This window comes from Solanum lycopersicum, chromosome 12, assembly GCF_036512215.1.
Source record: "Solanum lycopersicum chromosome 12, SLM_r2.1".
Classification (NCBI taxonomy): domain Eukaryota; kingdom Viridiplantae; phylum Streptophyta; class Magnoliopsida; order Solanales; family Solanaceae; genus Solanum; species Solanum lycopersicum.
This window is the reverse complement of record NC_090811.1, coordinates 6,877,590-6,894,998: the sequence shown is the minus strand read 5'-3', so window position 1 is coordinate 6,894,998 and position 17,409 is coordinate 6,877,590. Positions and strand designations below refer to the sequence as shown.

General features: G+C 32.9%; 1 long non-coding RNA gene across 2 annotated transcripts; it reads left to right on the top strand.

The window, feature by feature from the left end:
* The first annotated feature begins 9,985 nt into the window (after positions 1–9,985).
* Positions 9,986–13,607, top strand: LOC104644865 (uncharacterized). Of its 2 annotated transcripts, XR_003244493.2 has the most exons (4): positions 9,986–10,121; positions 10,479–10,591; positions 13,031–13,171; positions 13,274–13,607. It is a non-coding gene; the product is annotated as an uncharacterized lncRNA (long non-coding RNA). The 2 variants fall into 2 exon arrangements; XR_738742.4 differs by lacking the exon at positions 13,031–13,171.
* The last annotated feature ends 3,802 nt before the right edge of the window (positions 13,608–17,409 follow it).

Here is a 17,409-nt window from a genome sequence, read left to right as displayed (position 1 = left end):
AAATTGTAATGGAGATCAGACTAGTTGATTTTGGGTGGGAAAAAAAAATTAAATTGAGGGATGTATTCAGATGAATGAAAATACTGATATGGGTATTATGGAGAAAGTATCTAGTGTTATTCGACCTTGATTCCGTATATTCTTAAGTTGACCACCTACTTCGTTTGGACATGATTTGGAGTATGATTCATTGCATATGCCCACTTTTTTTTAAATCTATGGGTGAATTCCTAGTGGTGGATCGGATGTACCGATCCTCTTATTTCCTCTTGATAGAGTAGGAGCCTTTGACAGAATTGGTCATTTCATTTATGATAATTTGGCGTTGTTGAAATAGTTAAAGTATCTTAATATGTATAAAGACACAACCTTTATTATAAGAACTTATAGAAGAGCTTCCTTGAATAGTTACAGTTATTTGAGAAGTGTTGTTAGAGGTTCTATATGCATGGGTGTATCATTTGCTAGGTGTTTACTCAATAACTTTCCTTCGTTGGGTTAGATAAATCTGATTCTCTCTTGGAGAGTATCCAATTTCTAAAGATCAGATTTTTATAACTTAAGCTTTTAAAAAGATTGTGTTGTGAAAAGGAAATCGTGATAAGAGGTGTGATGGTTTGTGCACTAGGAGTATGTGATGATTGGTTCAAGTTCACTCTGATTGTAGCTAGTATCAATAGAATGTTATCTTTGCTATGTGAGAAAATATTTGTCATGATTGTTGTGTTATAGTCCAAGGGGTTTAAATTTAGATTAGGTTCATGGGTTAGTATGTGGTTTGACAATCACTTCTGATATGTAGATTTGTCAAATTCGCTATAGTTCAGTTCTTGGTAGTTGATATTTAATGGAATGTGCTAAAGATGAATTGATCACTTGGAGAGATAAACGCGACTTTGAAAATCATACCCCAAGTTTTTGGTCGTGTTAGTTATCCTTCCTTCTCCTACTTTATGTTCGAGGACGAACATGATTTTTAGTGGTGGATAATGTAATGATCCTCGTAGTCGTTTTAGAAATTTCAATCATTATTTTTATATTGACCTTTTTAGTAGATTTTATATTTAATTTATATGACTTATAAGAATGAGTGACATGATTTTTAGATTTAATAAAATATTATTTTGTTGCTAATAATAATGGGAAAAAAAAGAAAAAGGAAATTAATTCAATGAATAAATAAAATAAAATAAAAAGAAAAGGGGGCAAAGTGCCCTAACTTTTTAAAAGCCTGTGACGGCTCAAACGAAGAAAAAAAACAGAAAGAATACGTAGAAAAGAAAAGAAAGAGAGAAAAGAAAAGGAAAAAAAAAGAGGAGCAAAATCAATATTTTTTTTATCTCAAGGCGTCAAGGTAATTATTTTCATCCTTTCTATTAAGTTTTTAATGTAATTAGGAGTAGATTTTTAAGTTAAAACGTGTATAATTTACACTAATACGTGAAACTAGTTTTTGATTTCGTGTACATGTGCGCATGTTATTTACATATAATTATGGACTAGAGGGTATTAAATGAATTATTATTGTTGGTGGATGAAACAATACATGTATAAAAGATAAGTTTTATGATGATTAATACTTTTAATTCGTTAAGAGTTAGATAGGAAATTGAAGTGGGTTACTGTAGGTTTGTAAAGAAAAAAGGATTTGTGAGTTTGTTTTGAAAGTTAATGGTAATGGGTGGGTACTAAATATATAGGAATTTAATGTGTGGCATATAGATTCTGAAAATTTGTTGGGGTTTAATTTTCTTTAAATCTTCTTATAATTATTATGAAATTTGTCAAAGTGATAGTGTCATAACTAGTTATAGATATGTAATTGGATTTTTAAAAAAAAATTATTGATGGTGTTCCCTTTGAAAGTATGTCAAGATCTCCAATGGAATATTGATATGCCGTCAATAGCCATTTTGGGATAATAATTGGACAATTATATTATATGGAAACTATTAGGGTTGTAGTGTTTGGAGAAATTATGACTTAACTCTTGACTTGAAATTTAAGAAATATGAGATTTGACGTATTAGTTAGAATCAAGATTGAGAAACTTTATTATAAATTTGGATAAATTGTTGGGTCAAAGTTAAACAAATAGTAATATGAGTGTTGTAAGATTTGAACTCTTATTGTGGTTATTATAGATTGTATTGATTTGAAAGTACAACAAAGGAGGAAGGCTAAAGTCCCGAAGTGATTGTTCGATAAATTGAGGCAAGTGGATTTCTAAACTCTTGTTAAGTGTATGAAATGCGTGTATGTCCTTGTGGTATATGTTGGGAGTAACGGGATTGGTGATGGGTTGACTTGTTCACATTGATTAATTCTAATGATGAAAAGAATGGGGATAACAAAAAGGCAATGTGATTTATTGTTTATGTGTGTTGTGTTGAGAAAGGGTTGAAGGCTTGTTGAATCATTGTTGATGTAACTTCATGTTTGTCTGGTTGTTAACTGTGCGATGTTATGAAAATGGTCATCTCCTCATTATATGTGTGAACTTGTCATCTGCATTATTTTGAGGCATTGGTTGTGACAAGTGTTATGTGCATTGAGAAAGAATGGGTACTTAAGAGGATGCACCATTTTGAGGGACGTATCGCGCGCCGCGATGGATACTATATTTCGAGGGACGTATCGCGCGCCGCGACAGATGCTATTATCGAGGGTCGTGTCGTGCGCCGCAACAGATGCATGGACAGATATGTCCCCCATGGGTCCCGGACTGAGAGACAGCGGGTGTGTATCACTAGGTCAGACATGCATCATTATACTTGACATTGCATTACACATACTTATCATTGGTGAACTTGATATTGTGTTTTGCTGATCTTGTGATTGACTTTCTGCCAAATTTATGATTGATGAATATTGAGCTTGTTATTGAGGATATGTAATTTATTGAATTGTTGTTGTTGAGGGTATGTAATTTGTTGAAGTGTTGTTATCGAGGATATGTAATTTGTTGAAGTGTTGTTATTGAGGATATGTAATTTGGTAAAGTGTGGTTGTGGAGAATGTATATGTAATTTGTCTAAGTGTTGTTGTAGAGTTACGTGCTATGTAAATATGAACTGTTAGGTTAGACTGAATTTTATGCAGTTTGTAATTGTGGAGGTTCGGTTGGGGTGGTAGGAGTACCCGTATTTCATCCCCTTAGCTTGTGTTTAGACGTTTACTTGCTGAGTACCGTGTGGTTTGGTACTCACCCCTTGCTTCTACAAATTTTTGTAGATTATGAGCCTGGATTTTTGTTGTACTTATCATTCTTTTTTTTTCGAGACTTCTTGGAGATTTGTCAGGTAGCTGTTTCCATCGCAGTAAACTTTCTTCTCCTTAATTATGATCTTGTTCTATTCTAGAAACAAGTTCATTAGAGACTTGAGTTTTTCTTTTGAATCAATTGTAATACTTTAGAGGCTTGTACACGCGACTACCAGGTTTTGGGGTTTTTATTAAGTTACTTATATTTTATTTCCGCATTTTATTGTAATGGTTGAGTTTTAGGCTGACTTGTCTTGGTGGGATAAGACGAGTGTCATCACGTCCATTTTTGGGTCGTGACATTGTAATACAAATTTTTAGTTAGTTTTGATAGTTTTTAAAACTTGTTTGTATAAATCATATTTTTCTAAAAAGGTGAAATATATTTCCCAAATTTTATGGCCAAACACATGGTGAAATTTCACCCAAATTTTCACTGAAATAATATTTGCCAAGAATATTTGGAAATCTATAGCCAAACGCTTGCTTAATTTTTTTTTCTAAACACTTTTATTTATCAAGACAAATCTCCAATTTTCACTCATTATTGTTATGAAAATCACAGAATCATAGAAGTACCACATCAATAAAATTTTGAATATCCAATTTTCACTAATTATTGTTATTAAAATCAAGGAATCAAAAAATTCAATATCCAATTTTAAGTAATTATTGTCAAGAAACTTTATGATAATACATTATAATTTTATCTATCAAATTTAAATTGTTTTAGTTTAGAAATTTGTACACCTATAGTTTAATATGTTATTTGGCATACTTTTCTCACCATGTATTTGTTTTATTTTTCAAAATTTTTATATCCTTGCTCAAATCGTATTCATTCTAATTTGTATACCATGTGCACTTGTATTCGTCACATTCTAGTTTTCATGTTATATTTTGTTAGTGAAATTTGTATTTCTTGATTAGTTTGTATTCGTTTCAACATGTATGTGAAATAATATCTAGATATTTAAGAAACATATTTATATTCATATACTTTCACTGTGTATTTATTTTTCTCTTCAGAATTTTGTTTCCTTTCGTAAGTCTTATTCATTCAAATATGTATATTATTTATATTTGTGTACGTTGTTGTATTTTATATAATGATGTATAAAATATAAAAATAATATGATGAAAAAGTGAGAATAAAATATAAAATTGAAAAAGAATATGAGAATATTTGTTGCAATCATTCTTCAATAAAATACATAACTAGTTGGATTATCTTTGAGGTGAATATAATTAGGAACAAATAAAGATTCATAAACGATGCAACATGAGATTTTGAATTAATACAATACGAATTGAGAAAAGATACAAAATTTGAAGAAAAAATTATAAAAACAAAATAAACTAATAGAAAGTTGTTCTTCCTATAAATGAAATACATAACTAGCTAACATATCTTTTGGATGAATACAAATTAGGGACAAATACAAGATTCATAAATTATGCAACATGAGATTTTTAATAAAAACAAATATTGATAGCATACATAGTGATTTGAATACAAATTGAGAAGGAATACAAAATTCTAAAAAAGATCTATAAATACAAAACAAACTAATATACCATTGTTCTTCCTCAACTTGGTATTCAACAAGTTTTCGAGATCTTCTACACCCATTTATTTCTTTTATTAATAGTGATACAAAAAGATGCAAACATCAACTCTTTGATTGTTCCTCTCCCATTATTTTAGCAGTGGATCCTACATTGTCCGTTATTTCTTGAATCATATATATATTAAAAATGAAAAATTGCTAGAAAATTGTTGATTAAGTTGCATATTGTTGATTAAGTTGCATATCTCTTGTAATCCTCCTAGATTCGACGATTAGAGAGTGATTTTATGGTTTTCAAACCCTAAACGAAAATTGGTCAATTTAATACCAACCACAAACAAAATTTTTGAAAAATTTAAACAAAAAAATAGTAAACAAACCTAAAAACCGGATGAAGATGCATACCTTAATCAAAAGGATTGTCGTGAATATCTTTAGAGATATATTTCCCAAATTTTGAAGAAAAAAAATGAAAAGAGAAGAAAAGAGAAGTTAGAGTTGAAAGATGAAGTTGATTTGAAAGAGTGAAATTAGTGAGAGAAAATATTTTTTAAAAAAAATACATATGAGAGAGAATGAGTTGGAAAAGGTATAATTAAGGTGAGATAAAATAGGAACTAAATTAGGATACACAATATTTTCTAAAATATTGACATTTTAACATTTTGACTAAAATTTATAAAATATAGATGTTTTTAATTATTATGTTATGATTTTTGACTAGTTTGCTAATTTATCCAAATACGGATGCTCTTAGCTTTTCATTAACGTAGTTTTTTCGTATCATATATCCAGTTTCTTCAGCTACAAGTGTAAGTTTTATATGCAAAAGGAACATGTCTTCAACGAATAAAATCAGAGAAAGAATAGGAAAAGCTTCGGAGAACCTTCTGGCATTGCCTCAAACCTACACCTTAGACGTAGTCGACACTCAGAATCATAATTGATCCCATGCGAACCGTTGTCCTGACTGACTACTTTACAGAAAATTATACATACCTGCCGAAGCCTTGCAAAATGAGCATTCAAAATCAATGAAATATATATCATGCAAAAGTCTTATATATAAATATAAATATATTAGAACTTTTAAATGCTCAAGAGTGACTGACTCACTAACTTTGTCTATTTATGAAACCTCTACTAATTGAAGATAGGTGTCATGAAAAGACCAACGACTATCTGATTATTCAACTAACAATGTCTGAAAGATTAAATAAACTGAACTAACTGAATTATAGTCCAAATGTGGAGGTCTTACAGATTACTGGAAAATGTTACAACCCAAAATACACCCTAGATGTGTTATTACAATATAGAACCCTGAGAGGCTCTAAACAAGACACTTGACATAAGCATGATATAAAAGAAATGCAATATGAGTATAACCAAGGAGTATCAACACTTAAAGATGACATAAAATATGCCAACAGAGTACATAAGAGAATATGCGGGAGGAGCGTCGAACTTCATAATATAAGTATAATATGCATCATTACTTTGAATGTACTGAATATAAGGAAATGCATAAAACGTAAACATGATAAATTAGTGAATTTAAACATGATATCCATAACCAAGTAAAATATGGTAAAAACCTTTAAAGAGAAACCATAAATCATAAACAATGTTGATGCATATTGAAAACCATAGAAAAGTTTTGACAAGATTTTTAAAGAAAACATAAGTTTATTTGTGGGATATTTACCATTGACCGATAATAAAACCATGCTAGCTATAATATGAATCCATTGTAACCCTCACATAGAAAAGATAGTCTACTTGCCAAAGTAAAAGCTCTGTATTATTCATTATTGCTAAAGTGGATCCACGAACTAGGTCATTTATGAAAAACTCATGAGCTTGATAGGTCATTTATGAGACAATGTTGGCAAGGAACAACGAATTGATCTCATTCATATAAAAAAAAAACGACCGAGTCTTTTGAAGTTCAAAAATTTTGTACACAACCTAATAGTTTAGACTGGCTGATGCATTTATACAAGGCCTAACATGCAATGCAGTCAACTCTTTATTATTTTAATCCTCTACTTATTAGTTCAATATCTATCAATTATATGCCACGCCAAATTAGTGCACTAAGTGATGGTTAGACTTGCTATGTTGTATGGGACGTAATGTTTACAAATCAAGAACTTACATGCTCAAAAGATGAAAGTTGCAAAGATGAGGATGTTGAGGTGAATGTGTGGCATCAGTGGTGGATCCAAGATTTTCTGCTCGTGGATGCTCACTTCTTTTAATATAAAATTATTATAAATCACATAGTATAGTTGCATAGTTATTTAAATATGATGTTTAAAAACTTAATGAGAAAAAAAATGATTAATACTGCCATTACAAAAGCAAAAGAACTTTCAAATTTTGAGGAAAAAAATTATCTTAAAGAATTTCTTTACAAAATAGCCAACATCTCCCAAGAAAAATGAGAAAAGTGATTGAATATGACTTTTTTAATTTTGTCATGTCAGGAGAAATTTATAAAACGTAAATGAAATTATGACTAAAAGTTTATAAAAAAATATAAAGGAAAAAAAAGTAAAACATGTGAGAGTTTATATTGGTACAGAGAGAGAGGAATTAGAAAATGGGTAAATAATCGCTATAAGACCAATGCACCTATCAAGAGATTTATTCATTGAGTACTGAGCAATTTATATATTCAAATTAAGAAGAAACTACTATATGTATAAATAATTTTACTTCAAGGTTAATGGGTGCTCAGCACCCGGACGACCGCATGTGGGTCCGCCCTTGTGTGGCATACTAGTAAAGATAATATTAGAAATAGAGAAATCTGGGACAAGATAGGAGTGGCCTCATGGTCGACAAGATGCATGAGGGAAGCGAACATGAGATGATTTGGGCATGTGAAGTGGAGAAGTGTAGATGCCCAAGGGAGGAGGCGTGAGAAATCGACAATGGCGGGCATTAATAGAGGTAGAGACAACCTGAAGAAGTATTGGGGAAGCGATTGTATAGGACATGGTGTATCTTTAGATTACTCAAAACATGACATTCGATAGGAGAGTTTGGAAATCATGGGTTAGAATAGAATGTTAGAATTGGCAGTGATCGTTTTCTCGCTTTATTGTGGAATAGACTTAATGGTCATACTAATTAGACCTTCTTTCTTACTAGTGGTATTAGCCTTACTCTCATAGATTCTTGTTCTTCGGCTTCAGTGATCCCTTGTGTTTTTTGTGCTAAAATTATCACATTATTTCGCTATAATTATTATTCTTTCCTCTGTATGTTGAGTTCTTATCTTCATTTCACGTTATTTCATTATTGTTAGTGCTTTTATTTATATTTTACCTTTTTCAAACGGACTAGAAATGTTTTACTTAAGCTCAGGGTCTGGTGAATATTGTCTCTCTGTCTTTACGATGTGGGATAAGGTCTGTGTGCGCTCTAGCCTCCCTAGATCCCACTTGTGCGAATATACCCGGTATGGTGTCAGTGTTGTATCTTGAGTTTAATAAATTCCTAACTATGAATGAGAAGGCAGATTCGCATGCAATAGACTAATAGAGGTCAATCTAAGCCACCATTCAGAAATGCAGTTGTTATGAGAAAATGACATAAATAGTTCCTTAACTATATAAGAAGGTTTAAAATGGTCCCTTAACTATACACTTAACATATATAGTCCTTTAACTATTCAAAAACTTGTTAGTTTTGGTCCCTTGACTATAAACTTATCGATTTAGTCCCTTAACTATAAAGTTACCGATTTTAGTCCTTTAAGTATTCAAAAATTTAGCAGGTTTGGTCTTTGTCCATTTCTTTAATACAAATAGCTTAGGTTTATATAAACAGAAATATTCGTGAAATTAAATCTTCAACCCATTTTTAAAATTGTTTATCTATCCCCACCCTTTTTTCTTCAAAATATTGTTATAAAAAGAACAATAACGTCTACGATTCAAAATAAAATTAAGGAGAAAACAAGATATATGTCCTAATTTTATTCAATGGAGGATAAATTAAGCATATAATTGTTTTAATGACTTGAAGTCGCACTTAAACATTTTAATTAGTGTGGATTTTATTGAATCTACTCAAACACTTTACGTGAAATAAAATGAATAGAATAAGAAAATTGATCTATTTAAAAGTAATTAAATTTTTTACAAATATATCATTATATAAATTTCAATTTATGAAAAATTAAACAAATTTTGCTCAAATAAGTCATTGAAGTACAAACTTTGAAGTTAACGGGGAATAATTTTTTTATTTTTATAATAAAGTTTAGCATATTCAAGTCATTAGTAGTAATCAATACGTTTCATTGGATCCTGTATTGAATAAAATTATGACTTATATTTTATTTTCTCATTAATTTTATTTTGAATCGTTAAGGTTAAGGTTCTTTGCATAAGGTTAATTTGAAGAAAATGAAGCGGAGAGAGAAACAAAAGAAAGAATTACTAAAAAAAATTCAATTTCTCGAGACACGGATCCCGCTAATATGAACCTAAGCTATTTATATTTGCAAATGAAAAAAGACCAAACCTGATAAGTTTTTGAATACTTAAAGGACTCATATCAGTAATTTTATAGTTAAGGGTAAGTCTATAGTTAAGGGACTAAAGTTGACAAGTTTTTGAATAGTGAAAGGACTATATCCGTCAAGTGTATAGTTGAAGGACCATTTTAGACCTACTCCTATAGTGAAAGGACTATTTATGTCATTTTCTCTTGAGAAAAGCTAAAATAAAATCCTACTAACAATAATAGATGTGTTTCAATCCTAAACAAGTTGGAATCCGTTGTATGAAGCCTCTAAGTCTATTATGCTCTATTGGTGGTAAAATTCCACAACAAGAACTATAATTCAATCGCAAAACTAGTTAGGACCATTAGACTTATTTACTAAATATTGACTTAACATTAACTTATTATTTTGTTTACCAAAATGGGTCAGGTATTGATGGTTGGTGGACAAGACCAAAGTCATATATTTATGTGGATTTCATGATGGACCTGTATCATTTCATGTACTATGTGTGGGCCGACAAAAGTATAGGCCTGTTAGAGATTAGTGAGCTCGTATTTGGGAGGCCCACTAGGTTAAGACTTTTAAGCCTATATATATGGAGCTAGGTCCTCTCTTGTGACTTAACCTAAAAATTTTCCCACAGTTGCCCGCTGTCATAAACTAAAGGAGAGGAAAACTCGCCCAAAGTTTGTCTTAGTTGTGTGTTGCTATGGCGTGCATGTACACACTCTCTATTTGCAAATTTCATTACTATATAGGTATTCTTCATATATCTGATAAACATCTTGTGTTTCTCGATTAATTTAATACTTTATACAAAAAAAATTACATAGGACTAGAATCATTTCATTTGATCATCACATGAATGGATTAAAATATTACTATTACTGTAAGTTGGATCGCGGTTTAGATTGCATCCGAAACCCTAAAATAGAGATAGTATTGTGACACTGATTTGTTATACTTGCACTTTGTATCCAGATGTTACTTATTATAGTGATATTCAATTTATTAAGTTCAAAGTTTGTTTCAATTTGGGATTCTTAACTTTTTGGCATGCTATAAGGTTTCTGTCTTTCGGGCCCTTCATCTTTGTTAATTGATGCCCAGCACAGCTCACGTCATTCCAACAGCTGGTGGGGGGCACCTCTATCATGCACAGGAACTGGAGTCCTATTACACCCCAAGACAAAGTTTGTCTTCAATTGTTCTTCGCTATGGCATAATGGTACACTCCCTTTATGTGAATATCATTATTTTATAAGTGTTCTTCATATACGTAATTAATATCTTTGTGTTTCTTAATTAACTTAATACTTGATATCATAAAAAATAACATGTATCGAACCCTATAAATTGTTCATTAGACGAATAGATTAAAATATTACTATTAGTATAAACTGGATCAGGTTTGTGATTGCATCCTAAACTCTAAAACAGAGATAGTATTACGACAATGTTTGGTTTTATAAGTGCAAATGTTACTTTATTAATATGATATTCAATTAATCAAGTTCAAAGTTTATTTCAGTTTTGGAATTTTTAAGTTTTTGGCAGTAATCGTATGCTACAATATTTCTCTCTTTTAGGCCCTTCATCTGTATGAGTTGAGATCCAACTCTCACAATCAAACACTAATTTGTAAGCAATGCTTCTTAGACGAAACAATAAACTACCCTTTAGAAAAAAATCTTACTTAAGTTCTTCTTTCTTTTTACATTTTAATCTCTCTGAGTCACTCTGCCTTTGTTGAAGATTCTCTCACTTTGTTATTGCAAAAGCCATTTTTTCCTTTTTTTTCACTTCGACATTTTATAGATGTGGATTTCAACTTTAGTCAACTTATATGAGGAAAGAAATTAGTTTTTCCTAGAAAAATAATCATTTTCCTTGTAAGACTTGTTTATCCCTTCCTCATAGTTTCATTTGCCTTTTAGTTTTCTCCTTATTTTACTAGGATTGTTGTATTAAATATATTTCCTATTGCATATATGTTTGTGCGGTCTTTTATCACTCTTTTTATTTTAAGTCTAGTACATGTTGTGAACCTGATTCATATTGTCATCATCAAAAGCTATTGGAAAGTTTGACAAGTCTCGTCGATTCTCCCCTTTTTGATGATGACATATATATTGTTTTCTGCACCAGTTTCAATAAAACAAACTCTTCCCCCCTTTGGCTTATCAAAAACAAGGGTAAAGTATAGCATTACATTTTAACACAGAGAAAAGCTAGGTCTCTACACCTTCTTCATGAGGAAGAAAAGCCTTGTTATCATCTAGATTGACGTAAAGTATGTAGCGGTGTATAGTCCAACTAAGACTTCCATGAAAGGTCTCATTTATCTTGATTGAGGAGTTTCTTACTGACCAACCCCCATTCTCTTACTTAGTGGAGAAATAAGTAAGCAAGACTTTCTACCCTACATAGGAATGTAAAAAACTTAGAGCCTTAATAACAACACTAAGCCATGACAAATAGAGAAATGATCAAGATCTAAGGATATTAGTCATCCAAACAAGATGCAAAGATTACAATCATGCAGAGATAAAGATATAATCAAAACCTGATATATGATGTTTTAAGCTTAGTAGGAGCTCCACCACAACATCCAAAAATACAAAACAAAAGAAGAAACAATATTGTCTCAAAATAAGCAAAAATGACATTCCGGTATAAGGGTTTCAAACCAGAAAGGAGGAAGGATGTAGTATAAAGTCAGGAGCTGCAACACACGATCCACTCGAGCATTGTTGTATGTCGTTGCTGCATCAACTCCTTCAATCTAGTTACTTCCTACTGAGACCCAGTTAGGTTAGTGCAAAAAGTCTCAATTTCAGCAACAAGGGAAACATTATGTTCCTAGAAACATGACGATCATTGAGAAGGATGGCAACAAGAACAGTAGACCTGGGAGTAGTAGAAGAAACCTGGTAGTTATTATCAAGAATTTACAGTCAAAAAGAGTAGACCTGATGATCATATCTTTTTTGTTCATAACCCTCCCTCCCCCCCCCCCCCCAAAAAAAGAAACTTCAAAAGCCTTAAACACAATGATAAGAAGGTTTCCAAAAGCCAACTGATGGGGACCATGTTTATGATCAACCAGTTGTGTCATGTGTTTTATTATAAGAGAGGGTAAACCAATAGGAATTTGTTTTCCAAGGAATTGCTCTGCCCATATCTTTGAAGGATGCCTTATGGCGTCTTTCCTCCTAGGAAAAACACCCTTGTTCACTAATTTATACATCAATTTGTGAAAGAGTTCCATGTCCCCCTTAAGAGCCTTCCTAGGTCGTGCAGTGATCCACCCTTGGGAGTATATAGACGTAAGCATATAGTTATCATCCTTAGTCTAGACATATTTAGCTAACCCAATAGTGGGGATATGAAGTTATTTACTAAGATGAACATTATCAAAAACAAATTCAAACCCATTGACAGAAGAAAAGGCAATGTTTCCTTCCAAGACATTGAGATTCATATAAAATTCAACAACTGCATTCTCATAAACCACTAACTTCCTTAAAGTAACAAGTTAAGAACATTTTTGACCAAATCCAAGTACTTAACCTCAGGATGAAATGTTCTTCCCTTCAAAACCACTTTAGACCCAAAATTTCTAAGAACTTGGTCATATTCTTACTGGGTTTTTGTATTTGTGGAGGGGGAGAGGAATCAAATGGAACATATTCAGGTTTAGAATCAAGAAGCACAAGAGATCGAGGGGAGTGAATCGGAGACTTACCAGCATGAAAATATTTCCTACTCAATTTGACAGTTGTACTTAGGCTTGTGCAAAATTCAGGTTAAACCATTAACCCAAAATGATTTTTGATTTATTGGGCTAACGGTTCAGGTTATTGGATAAATGGTTCAATTTATTTATTTTATTGGGTAATTGGTTCAGGGGTCGGGTTGGGAAGATGGAATTTTGGGCTACACGAGACCCCGATGAGAGTTGGATGACAGTAAGGCCTTACAGGTGTTGCTGGCGCCTGACTTGTTATTGTGTTGAATGAGAAGAAAGACAAAGGTGAAAGGGACTATTTTTACTTACCTTTTTGCATTTCGTTTTGTTTGATTTGTCATATCTTTGGATTTTGCTGCCATATTTGTTTCTTTTCATCTTCTTCTAGAATTTCAAAATTTTACACATTTGGAAGCCTCACTTTGTGGATTCACGAGAAGAGGGAGTTGTTGTACCTTCTCAATTACATGATTAATAGAATATATCTTTTTTATATGCTTTTTAGTTCTTAGAAAATGTTTTGCCTCTCGTGTTTTCAGTAATCTACCTGCAAATTGCAATCTGCAATTCTGTAATAAATAATTACATCTTCAATTTTTCATGTGATTTTTTATTTTAAAAAATTGTATGATATGTTAACGGTTAACGCAATATCAAACCGATAAGATTCGATAACCTATTAACCGATAACTTAATGGTTCTTTAACAGTTTAGCTAGTCTACAAACGAATAACTGATAAGCAAAATCGATAATGTTCAAAACCGAACCGAAATGACCGATATGCAGCCTTAGTTGTACTGAGCTGGGTTTGAATGGCAGTTCATGTGAAAGGTACTCAGAGGGTGGTCTGCTTCATAGAAATATGCTTATGTGGTTTTCTAATGCTAGTTTGGTGGAGTTAGAGTTGGGGAACGTCATCGGAATTCTAGTTCTATAAGGCGGTGGGTAGTGGGGCTATTGGAATGAGAGTGGTTGTAGGGAGATGGATATCGTTTGATGGTGGTTGAGATAGTGGTCAGAGGGGAGTTGAGGTCGGGAAGAGAAAATTAGGGTTTAATAAAGAAAGTGGAGACAACGAGGGGGTAATAGGAACTCTAGAGCTAAATGGTGGGAAAAAAAGGATGGTGGGGTTCGAGATGGCAACCGACATGGATGAGACTTGTGTATGGGTGTGGTAGAGGTAATAACTCCCCCCGGGGCGAATCCTCAGGTGAATCGGGCATGGATGCCTTTTCGGGTGAGAAGGAGTCCTCAACGTCATCAGAGCAGGCAACTAGGTTGCGTGTTATAGTCATGGTGATGAGAAATTCTAGGTTTTAGGGGATTTTAGGTTGGTTTGTGAGAGATGGATATATAGGATTATTAGGAATGGATGAGTAATGATGGGATTTGACATTTGATGTGAAGTATAAAAGATGATTGAGTTTTCTCATGTGGGAAGTGACTGTAGATCATTGGCAATGAGTTTTCCCTCGTAAATGTCTAGGTTTTAAAGGTGTGTGTATACGGATGGACTAGGTTCATAAGTTTCTTTCAATACAAAACCATATGTTTGAGTGTATTGCATAGTTGAATATAATGAAGATTAGTGCATGCTTGTTAAGAGGAGAGCTTGTTAATTGACACGAGAGCACCTTCGTTGCATAGTTATAGGAAACTAAATATAATATCATTAGACATGAATAGAGTGTCATGAAGTATAGGTCATGACAGCTTGTTCCTTGACATGTGGATGTGAGCAAAATAGAATCTTTATTCGAGACTCTCGCTGAAAATTGAGTCTCATAGACTCAATATTATCCGCACACATGCACAGAAAGTCATTACGACATCTTAGACTATACGAATAGCAAGCAAAAGAAGTGGTCGTTGTTTTGAGTCACTCATGGCCACTTATATTCTTTTTAGCATTTATTAGCTTACTTATTTTTCTTTACATGTTAAACTTGCTTGTGTGATTTGAATGTATTCCTCTTCTTGAGTTCACAATAGCTAATTTCATGTAGAGAACTTCATTCCCTTTAGTAATGGAGTATAGGTAATTGCTTAGCTAATTTTATGTAGAGAACTTCATTCCTTCTAGTAATGGATTATACGTCATTGCTTAGCTAACTTTATTTAGAGAACTTCATTCCTTTTAGTAATGGAGTGTAGGTCATTGCTTAGCTATTGTGAATTCAAGAACAAGAGCACATTCAAATCACATAAACAAGTTTAACATGTAAAGAAAAGTAAACAAATAAATGCTAAATAAAAATATAAGTAGCCATGAGTGACTCAACACGAGGACTACTTGTTTTGCTTGCTATTCGGATAGTCTAAGATGTTGCAATGACTCCATGTCTGGGCGTGAGAGAACTGGAAAATGTCAATTTGCTCAAAAGAAGGAAATCGATATGAGTTCAATAATAGAGATGATCTGCATATAGCCAATTCACTCAAAATAAGGAAAATGTCACCGTGAATCTTTTCAAGAAAATGCCATACGATGGAGGTTAGATGCTTCAAAAATACATCTTTCATTTCCTGAAGAGTAAATGATCTCAACCTTCATCCAAATTTAAGAACGTTTATATTATGATAAGTTTCTTGCCTCTTGGAACTTGTGCACACAACTTCTTTGATATAATTAAGGTTGGCAAAGAGTTATAAAATGGTATTCAAAGATGAAGAATTGTGTAACACCTCAGATTTTGAGAAAGGGCTAGAAAGGATAAACAGGCAAGTCCATGAATCCAAAATGGACCATGGACCTTTCACGGCATCCTAGACGGACCGTCTAGAGGTCCATGGCCCATCATGTGCATCGTGAGCCCATTTAGGACTGCCCCTATGCAGGAGTCACCTAGACAGTGCCTTAGACGGCCCGTGGTGACCTGGACGACCGTCTAGGGATCCGTACAAATCACCTAAACAATGAGTTTTCACCCTCAAGGTCACTCTGAAGGACCACGGATGCCTAGACAGTCTGAAGCTTCACACAAACCGTGAAGTCATCCGTGAGAGGGACTTATCAGGTTTTTGTTTTTTAGGTAAACTTCAAACGATAATATCTTTTACTAAAACTGAATTAGATTGTCCATGACCTATCAAATTAAAGGTCTTTGAGTCCTCTTTCCAACATCTCCAAGTTTGCATAATTTTGAGCCCGGAGTAAGGAGTTATGCTTGTTTTGGGAAAGCACCATCAGGCAAGGCAATATCACAACCGACCAGACGAGCCATGATTAGACAACTCGTGAAACGCTAATTGAACTATGCAGTTCAATTGAACTTGTATCGACATGTCATGCAATGGGTTAGCTTGGGTCAGTTGTGACACTAAGCCTCGTGTTGTGTCAAAGAGTAGCCTCGAGGCGTGAAAAATTTTGTATCAGAGCATCGGGTTCAAGAGTCCTTGGGTGTCTAAAAATTGCACTAAGTAGAGTCGCTTTCATGGGTGTGAGCGCGTCACACCTATGAGGGTGAGTCTATGAGGTGTTCTAATTGTCAATCAAACATCATTAATATTATACGTAAGTAATTTATTTCTCATCTACCTGCCAAACGTCATATAAAAATTTATTCATAAATAATTTTTTTCTTATACAATACGATCTCAAAATTAAGAGTTAATTCAATATTTTTATTTTGAAACTACTCCATGTGGCACCAAGAGTAAAGCTTAAAACTAAACCTCAATTATATCAGGTAATAACAAGCATCCTTGGACAAATCCCCACAAAGATGGTTCAACACTGCTTCAAAGCTATTGTATTCATATCACCATCAACCCATATGTGTTCTTGATTTATTTATTTTATTTATTTTGGATGAAGTAATGATTACATTAATGGCATCGAGATTCGAGAAGATGCAGATTACACATGTTCTTGAGTTCTTCCGAGGGACATAGTTGATTTTCTTATCTACTAAGGTTGGACTTTAGAAATGTTATCTAACTGAGATTATAGTAGTCGTACTACCAGGTAGTTTTCCTTCATTCCTCTATTACCTAAATTGAGCAAAAACTATAGATATTGTTCTTTATTATTGCTCCACATATAGCTCTTCTGTGTTCTAAGTCATCTACACAACTTCAACACATCCCCCAAGTCAAATTTGAAATTGAAAATTGAAAGATCACCAAGATATAAATATGACTAATTAAAAGAGTGATTGTAAACTCCGAGGCCCTTTACATAAATTAAAACAAAAGGAATAGCAGCAATCTATTGTATTTCAAATAGGCTGAAAGCAACTCTAGTGATGACCTACAAGAGTGCAACTCAGAAGTCCAACAAACAGCATAACCA